The following is a 9023-nucleotide window of genomic DNA, read 5'->3' on the forward strand; positions in this document are numbered from 1 at the left end:
AAAAGGGTTGCTTTATCATTTCATAAGAAACAAATTATAGTAAATATATTAATTCAGGAAAACTTGGCTTATTAGGCAAATCGGGCCTTGAATAGTAGGCTGAAAAGTGAGTTCTGGCTACTAGGTACGACATATATATATATATATATATATATATATATATATATATATATATATATATATATATATCTTATAATATATATACACACATATATATATATAGGTTATATATAGGAATCTATATGTGTCTATATATAGACACATATAGATTCTTCTATATAGACATTAGCCATTTTCAGTATTCGTCATATCTATGTCTGCTGTGTGATGCACATGTCTTCTTGCTTCACCACCCTGTAATGAAATATTGTTTGTTACTAATTGTTTTCAATAATACATTATTTTATTATATAATATTTAATTTATTAATTAAAAACCGTTTCCATATTATAGAAAAAAAAACTAAAACAAGAATCTATATAAAACTATAGAATAGAATAGAATAGAATAATAGAATAGAATCTATATAGAATCTATATATCATATATATATTTATAAAAATAAATATATATATAAATATATATATATATATATATATATATATATATATATATATATATATATATATATATATATATATATATATATATATATATATATATATTTATATATATGTGTGTATATCACGAAAATAAACACGTGATTAAGAATGTGACAATGTCAGACCACGGAGGAAGAATGAAACAGGAATTTCCTTAAGTACTTTTGTATATTAAATACATCTTCAGAAGGACCTTCTGAAGATGTATTTAATATATAAAAGTACTTAAGGAAATTCCTGTTTCATTCTTCCTCCGTGGTCTGACATTGTCATATTTATATATATATATATTATTATATCCTGCATTATTCCAGCCCATTATTAGAGATAGTAGCCACCTCTTATTTTGGTTTTCTTTCATTATTAGTGCTCAGAAAATTAAATATATCTACATATTTAGTCAAAATCAGTTACATTATTTTATCTTATTCATAGCATAAATGTTCTCAAAGATTACTAAAAAGAAATTGAATTAGACTACAGCAAATTGGCAAACTTTACCTTGTATCTGTTTCCACCGAGTTTGTTTGGGGCATTCTTCAACATATCAGCAATACTTGTCTCAACATCTCTTTCAGTTGCATTAGTGTGGGTGTTGATACAGGCTTCTGGAAATTTATAAGAATTAATTAATATATATAATTATAATTCACTTTGCCATTCCCCATTCCACAGTCCTCTCGTCCTTCCCACTTCCCCGTCCCCACATCATCCCCACTATTCCCACTTCCCTGTCCCATCGTCCTCCTTACCATTTTCCCCTCCCCTGTCCTTCTTCCTCCCCCACCATCTCCCATTCACCTGTCCCTTTGTCCTCCCTAGCATTCCCGTGTCCCCACCATCCCCAACTCCCCAGTCCCCTCGTCCTCCCCACCATTACCCTCTCCTCTGTCCCCTCGTCTTCCCCACCATACCCCCCTCTCGTCCTCCCCACCATTCCAAACTACCTCATCCGATGCATTCTATAATGGTCTGATGCTTCCATCAGAAAATTGGGAACATCAAATGATCTGATATTCCCATCACTGAAAAATAAGAACAGCTAAAAAAATGAAATGAAAAAAATAAAAAAATAAACTATACTCATGAAATGAACAGTATGGTAAACAACACAGCTCAATTTAAATGCAATGTCACACAAAATTATTAAATCGAAATGAAAATAAATTGAAATCTATGAAAATTCAAATTATCAATGCAATCGGAAATATTGAAATAATATCGCAACATAATATAGTGTGGGTTGCTCTTACGTGCAACAGACGGTGCTGTTTTTCAAAAAAGGCATGGTTTTACCTGTCACAAGTGTGGCATCTATACTTATACTCACGAAATGAACGGTATGGTAAACAACATAGCTCAATTGCAATGCAATGTCACAATAACATTTAATAACAATAATAACAATAACATTTAAATATACTTTAAGATATAATCTAGAAGAAAATAAGAACATTGAAACGGTTCATGAACTCGATTTCAATAAAGGACACTATAGGGAACTTTGAAAAACAGTTAATTAGTATAATTAGACAGACTTGTTGCTAGGCAGAGGAGTAAATAATGAGATATATGGCAAATTTTGCAAAATATACGGCACACAAACATTCATACCCAAACAAAGCAAAATGCTAGGTAAGAACAAAGCAGTTGGCCCGGTGGGGAAAGGAGATACCCACAAGACTGGAATACAAGTCATTAACAAGCACACAAGTACTACACCACACAACAACCGCACTACTACCAGAACTGGACGAATCACTACCAAAACAACACATTGCACATCACTACCAAAACAACACAACACAACACAAGCATTGGCAAAGAATTATAGACCAGTTGCACTAACATCCCACATAATAAAATTATTTGAGAGTGATCAGGAGTCAGGTTACTAGTTTTATAGAGACCAATGACCTCCACAATCAAGGCCAACAAGGATTTAGAGCAGGAAGGTATTGAAATACCTCTTACAGCTATCTCTCATGTCCTCTACTTGTACAGTACAGCTACTTGACCATTACGACAAAATCACTGAGATATGAGATAATGATGACACTAACCTCATCTACTCAGACTCCAACTCACTCATATTAAATAATGATGTAAACAATAAATTAAAAAAAAATCCACTTATTAATGTCAACCAACAAACTCCCACTAAACATAGAAAGGACCTACAACATCTTACTTGGGAGCAAATCAACAAATGCAATTCATCTACAGTTACACAATGTTAACATCAGAAATAAAAAAGATGGTAAGTTCCTTGGTCTATACTTAGATCTGCCCGAAACGCTATGAGTGCTAGTTGCTTTACAAGAATGTATAACTTCAAGTCATTGTACTCTCCCCCAATGTACCTTCTTGTATATAAAGAAAAAATAAATAAATAAACAAACACATAATAAATCAATACTTACTAAATTTTGTCTATTATGTAGCAAAGAAGCAGGTCTACGGAAGGCTTTTCTGTTGAGTTCGAAGCCCAGATTACTCGTGGTCTCTGAAATAAGTTAAGATTATAAGTATAAAATTGATAAAACCAAATAATAAATCCGGTATTGCTCAATTTCAGATGCAGACGTACTGAATGATATATCAGACTGTCAGCATGGTATTCGATCTGGAAGGTCCAGTGTAACGAATTTACTCAGTTTCTATGATCGAGCCACAGAGATCTATAAAGAATTCTGATCAAGAAAGAGATCTAGGGGTGGTTTTAGATAGAAAACTATAACCTGAGGATCATATTAAGAACATTCTGCGAGGGGGCCTATGCTACACTTTTTAACTTTAGAATTGCTTTTAAATACATAGGTCAAAAAGTTTTAAAAGTTTTAAAAGTTTTTTAAACCTCTCGTGTATCATGAGTGTGTTAAAGCTTCAGATGGTGCATTCAGATGATGAATATTACCTAGTTCCTTCATCTGGGAAGAATGAACACATATTGGTGCATTCGGATGATAAAAACTAACTACTGTAGTTCAATTGATCAACAGACTGTATATCATATGCAGACTGTATGTGGATCTGCGGGCCACTCCAAACAACAGCCTGGTGGACCAAGCTCCACCAGGCCTAAAGCACAAAGTGATATAGATGTGATAGAGAAACTAGGTCAAATGGAGGAGTAGGTCTGTATATTAAACAGCACCTGACGTGCACAGAGCTACTAAACTCAATGTGGTGGTAGAGTGGTGGGGGGGGGAAACATTGCAGAAAAAAACAAATACAATTTGGTCAACAAAACAGCATTGTTTAAAATAGAAGACATGGGTTGACATTTTGGGGGTAAGGTAGGTTACATTGAGTTAATTAGTTAGTACTTAGTTTTTATCTTAAACTGGTTGGGAGAGGTACAGTGTTGCTGTGCTGGTGAAAGAACACCTAAAGGTAAATTAAATAATGATTGCGAATCCACAAGAAGTTGACATAATATCGCTAGAGATCTGCAATCAGGATGATAAACTTTCCTTAAAGAATTTGACAAACACTTGCTGATAGGACATGAAGTAAATGAAATGTATGTCAAGTTTTGTGAAATATATGATAAAAGCACAACAAAATTTGTACCAAAGGAGAGATGCAGAACTAGGAAAAGGGGTTTGTTCAGAAATTGCGAGAGGGCCTGAGACCCAAACACACACAAATGGAATCAATATATAGCAAGAGGCCAAACCCCCAAACATACAAGCGATGCAAAGATGCGAGAAACAGCAGCAGCATTAAGGAGAGGGACTTAAGGACCATAAATAAAGTGTGAAAATAAACTCGAGTAAATTTTTTTAACTACTCTCGACAGTGAAGAAAAACAAATATTCAGACGATTTGTGTTAGAATCATTAATCTTACACTTTCGGTCATATTCAACAACACAAATACATACACACACATTCCTGTTGCTGTAGCAAGTGAAGAATTACACACACAGATCACAATAACGTGATGCATCAAATGAACAAATCCACAAGGGCTGTGACGAGGATTCGAACCTGCGTCCGGGAGCATCCCAGACACTGCCTTAATCGACTGAGCTACAACAGGGTAAAAGGGTTGAAACCGAAGTTCTACTGAACTTACTGGATCCCATAGCCTCTCCGAGGCACAAACCAGGCTTTTACACAACCCTCCCCCCCCCCCTGCACCTGAGCTATGTCAACAGGCCGTTCTCCCTCTTCGCCCTTACATCATCACACACAGATCACAATAACGTGATGCATCAAATGAACAAATCCACAAGGGCCGTGATGAGGATTCAAACCTGTGTCCGGGAGCATCCCAGACACTGCCTTAATCGACTGAGCTACGACAGGGTAAAAGGGTTGAAACCAAACTTCTACTGAACTTCCTGGATCCTTTTACCCTGTTGTAGCTCAGTCGATTTAGGCAGTGTCTGGGATGCTCCCGGACGCAGGTTCAAATCCTCGTCACGGCCCTTGTAGATTTGTTCATTTGATGCATCACGTTATTGTGATCTCTGTGTGTGATGATGTAAGGGCGAAGAGAAAGAACGACCTGTTGACATAGCTCGGGTGCAGGGGGAGGGTTGTGTACAAGCCTGGTTTGTGCCTCGGAGAGGCTATGGGATCCAGTAAGATCGTCCTTCCTTTCTTCCCTAAAATCTGGATGTAGCAGGTGCTCAATTGTCAAAAGTGAAAAATTGGGTTTGTCTTCCGAATGCACCATATCAGTAAATCTTTTAATAAAGATTTACTGATATGGTGCATTCGGAAGATAAACCCAATTTTTCACTTTTGACAATTGAGCTCGGGTGCAGGGGGGGGGGGTGGGTTGTGTAAAAGCCTGGTTTGTGCCTCGGAGAGGCTATGGGATCCAGTAAGATCGTCCTTCCTTTCCTCCCTAGAATCTGGATGTAGCAGGTGCTCAATTGTCAAAAGTGAAAAATTGGGTTTGTCTTCCGAATGCACCATATCAGTAAATCTTTTAATAAAGATTTACTGATATGGTGCATTCGGAAGACAAACCCAATTTTTCACTTTTGACAATTGAGCACCTGCTACATCCAGATTCTAGGGAGGAAAGGAAGGACTATCTTACTGGATCCCATAGCCTCTCCGAGGCACAAACCAGGCTTTTACACAACCCACCCCCCCCTGCACCCGAGCTCAATTGTCAAAAGTGAAAAATTGGGTTTGTCTTCCGAATGCACCATATCAGTAAATTTTTTAATAATCTTTTAAAAATAGTAAATGCCACTATTTTTGCAAAATTATTACGAGATCTATTATTCTATAGAATAATGCATATAAATGCATATATGCATATAAATACAAAACAAGTAAATGTAAATAATTTTACCTTGCACCTAGATCCACCAAGCCTGTATGGCGCGCGTTTCAGTACTTCGGAAATCTAGAACTATCTTGAATCTCTAATCTGCAATGAAACAATACATATTATTGCACTTACCAAAACATGGATGAATGTAGAAAATACAGAACTATTAGCTGAATATCAAATAAATGGATTTATTCTATTTCACACAGATAGATATATTAGACCGTGTATGTTAGGTAATACCTAACATACACGCCTCCACACACACTACATTTGAAATGTAGTCTCAAAAAGACTACATTTCAACAGCAAAGATTACTCCATAAAAAAATAATTAAATTATTGACCAACATGAGAGAGGGTTAGCCAACATGAGAGGGTTGTGTTGATTGCCTGAAAATATTTAAATTGTTTAATGTATTGAATGGCATTTTTCAAGTTACAACATTTTTTAAATTACTGAACTAGGTTCTAGGCTTTGCTAAGCTTAATTCAATTATTACAGATAAGCCTAACCTAGCCTAGAACCCAGTGGGTTTTCTTCCTATTGGGGAGTGTTGTACATGCCTCGCCTCCACATACACACTAGCACAGCCAGGCCTCGCCTCCACATACACACTAGCACAGCCAGGCCTCGCCTCCACATACACACTAGCACAGCCAGGCCTCGCCTCCACATACACACTAGCACAGCCAGGCCTCGCCTCCACATACACACTAGCACAGCCAGGCCTCGCCTCCACATACACACTAGCACAGCCAGGCCTCGCCTCCACATACACACTAGCACAGCCAGGCCTCGCCTCCACATACACCAGCACAGCCTGGCCTCGCCTCCACATACACACTAGCACAGCCAGGCCTCGCCTCCACATACACACTAGCACAGCCAGGCCTCGCCTCCACATACACCAGCACAGCCAGGCCTCGCCTCCACATACACACTAGCACAGCCAGGCCTCGCCTCCACATACACACTAGCACAGCCAGGCCTCGCCTCCACATACACACTAGCACAGCCAGGCCTCGCCTCCACATACACACTAGCACAGCCAGGCCTCGCCTCCACATACACACTAGCACAGCCAGGCCTCGCCTCGACATACACACTAGCACAGCCAGGCCTCGCCTCCACATACACACTAGCACAGCCAGGCCTCGCCTCCACATACACCAGCACTGCCAGGCCTCGCCTCCACATACACCAGCACTGCCAGGCCTCGCCTCCACATACTCACCAGCACAGCCAGGCCTCGCCTCCACATACACCAGCACTGCCAGGCCTCGCCTCCACATTTAAACCAACCAAGCCCACAAATACGTTAACATGGACCAGCATTACACCGTCTAACATACTCTGTCAGATGTAACAACTAAATTTGTGAATTCAAGACCAAATCTATTGTATAACACAGTGTTAGTACGAGAAAAACATTACTTACATTCGAAGCCGTGTTTTAAAATGGCGGCGGTCTTGTACTGACGCTCCAAACTGTGTGTTCGTTTGCGTATTATGAACGTGTGACAATTTACTACAACAATTATTTAATTATTCTTATTCTTTATTTTAATATTTTTAGGGTACATGAAATTTCAAACTTATTTGCACACAATAATATAATTGCATTGTCATAACCTTTATATATTACGGAAAATACGATGACATGAACGAAGTCAAAGTGAAGTTGAAGTCAAAGTCATTCGCCGAACGTATTAGTCATTTTTTTTCTCCCAAACGATAGGGGATAACAAATCCACAGAGAATATAAGTGTACAGTAAAGTCAATTTTATTCAGGAAAGTACAAACATAGTTGATTTACAAACATAATGTTGGATTTATAGATAGAGCTAGTGCATACAATACCTAAAGCCACTATAGTAGGCATATAGCATTTCAGGCAACCGGGCAGTATATATGGACCCCTTACTCAAATCTCTGAATATGTTAGATATTAAGTCCCTGCACATACTCTCATGTGTATTTTATATATATAAAACGCTGCACTGTAATGTCAATCTTGACCTTAAAAGCTTCCTAGAAGGTTGTAACAGATCCCATGAGCACCACACCAGAAACAAATACCTATTTGATATTCCAAGAGTACGACTTAGTCAAACTAGAAATGCTTTACAAATCAAGAGACCTCGAATGTGGAATGACCTTCCCAATTATGTTAAAAATTGTACCTCTCCCAACCAGTTTAAGATAAATAAAGATAAATTTATAAGTTAAGAAAAATTCCACAAATCAACAACCCTGTTACTGACCCAGTATTTACCCAAGTCTTTCCTAAATCTAAACTTATCCAATTTATACCCATTGTTTCGTGTTCTATCTTGTGTTGACAATTTTAATACCCTATTAATATCCCCTTTGTTATATCTATTCAGGAAATTGTGGTTGATCTCGAACCCATTGATAATGTGACGACTTATACAGAATTTTGTAACTATATCATCAAGATTGTAACCAGCTTAGCTAAATGTAGTGTGGGGTTCAGTCCCTAAGCCCATATATGTGCCTCTCTAACCATTTAGGTTACAGGGCAAAAACATAAAAACAAAGGTAACTGCAGAAGGCCTATTGGCCCATACCAGGCAGCTCCTATCTATAACAGATAAACACTAAGTACTACCTAATTAACTCAATGTAACCTACCAACCTAACCCCCAAAATGTCAATCCATATCTTTTATTTTAAACAATGCTGTTTTGTTGACCAAATTGTATTTTTACTCTTTTTCTGTCATGTTTCTCCCACCCTTGTTTTTTCCCTTTTTTCTTATTTTTTCTCAACATAATTCATACTTTAATTAGGCGGATCAGGACATCACCTGATCAAACACATCAAACATCGTTTGACCACCATCAAACACACATTTCGTGTGTGTTTGACGCTCACTGATATGTACCAGCGTTGTTTTATATATGGTGCTATTCTATCTTACGCTTTGTTGCTCTTTTTTACCTACGGGCTCATAGAACATTCTATTGCGAAAACATTGGCACAAAAATGAATGACGTACATACAATAATAATGTCAGGACAGTGAAATAATTATAAACTTTCAAAGCGCTGTATCGCCCATGTGTCGTCTTGTCACCAATACTGGGTAACAGT

General features: G+C 37.7%; 1 long non-coding RNA gene across 1 annotated transcript; it reads right to left on the bottom strand.

Moving 5' to 3' along the window:
* Positions 1-1100: 1100 nt before the first annotated feature.
* Positions 1101-7405, bottom strand: LOC138365112 (uncharacterized). The gene is made up of 3 exons (XR_011228654.1): positions 7345-7405; positions 5924-6001; positions 1101-1209 (listed from the first exon to the last, which is right to left on the bottom strand). It is a non-coding gene; the product is annotated as an uncharacterized lncRNA (long non-coding RNA).
* Between the last annotated feature and the right edge of the window lie 1618 nt (positions 7406-9023).

This window comes from Procambarus clarkii, chromosome 15 (genome assembly GCF_040958095.1).
Source record: "Procambarus clarkii isolate CNS0578487 chromosome 15, FALCON_Pclarkii_2.0, whole genome shotgun sequence".
In the NCBI taxonomy this organism is placed as follows: Eukaryota; Metazoa; Arthropoda; class Malacostraca; order Decapoda; family Cambaridae; genus Procambarus; species Procambarus clarkii.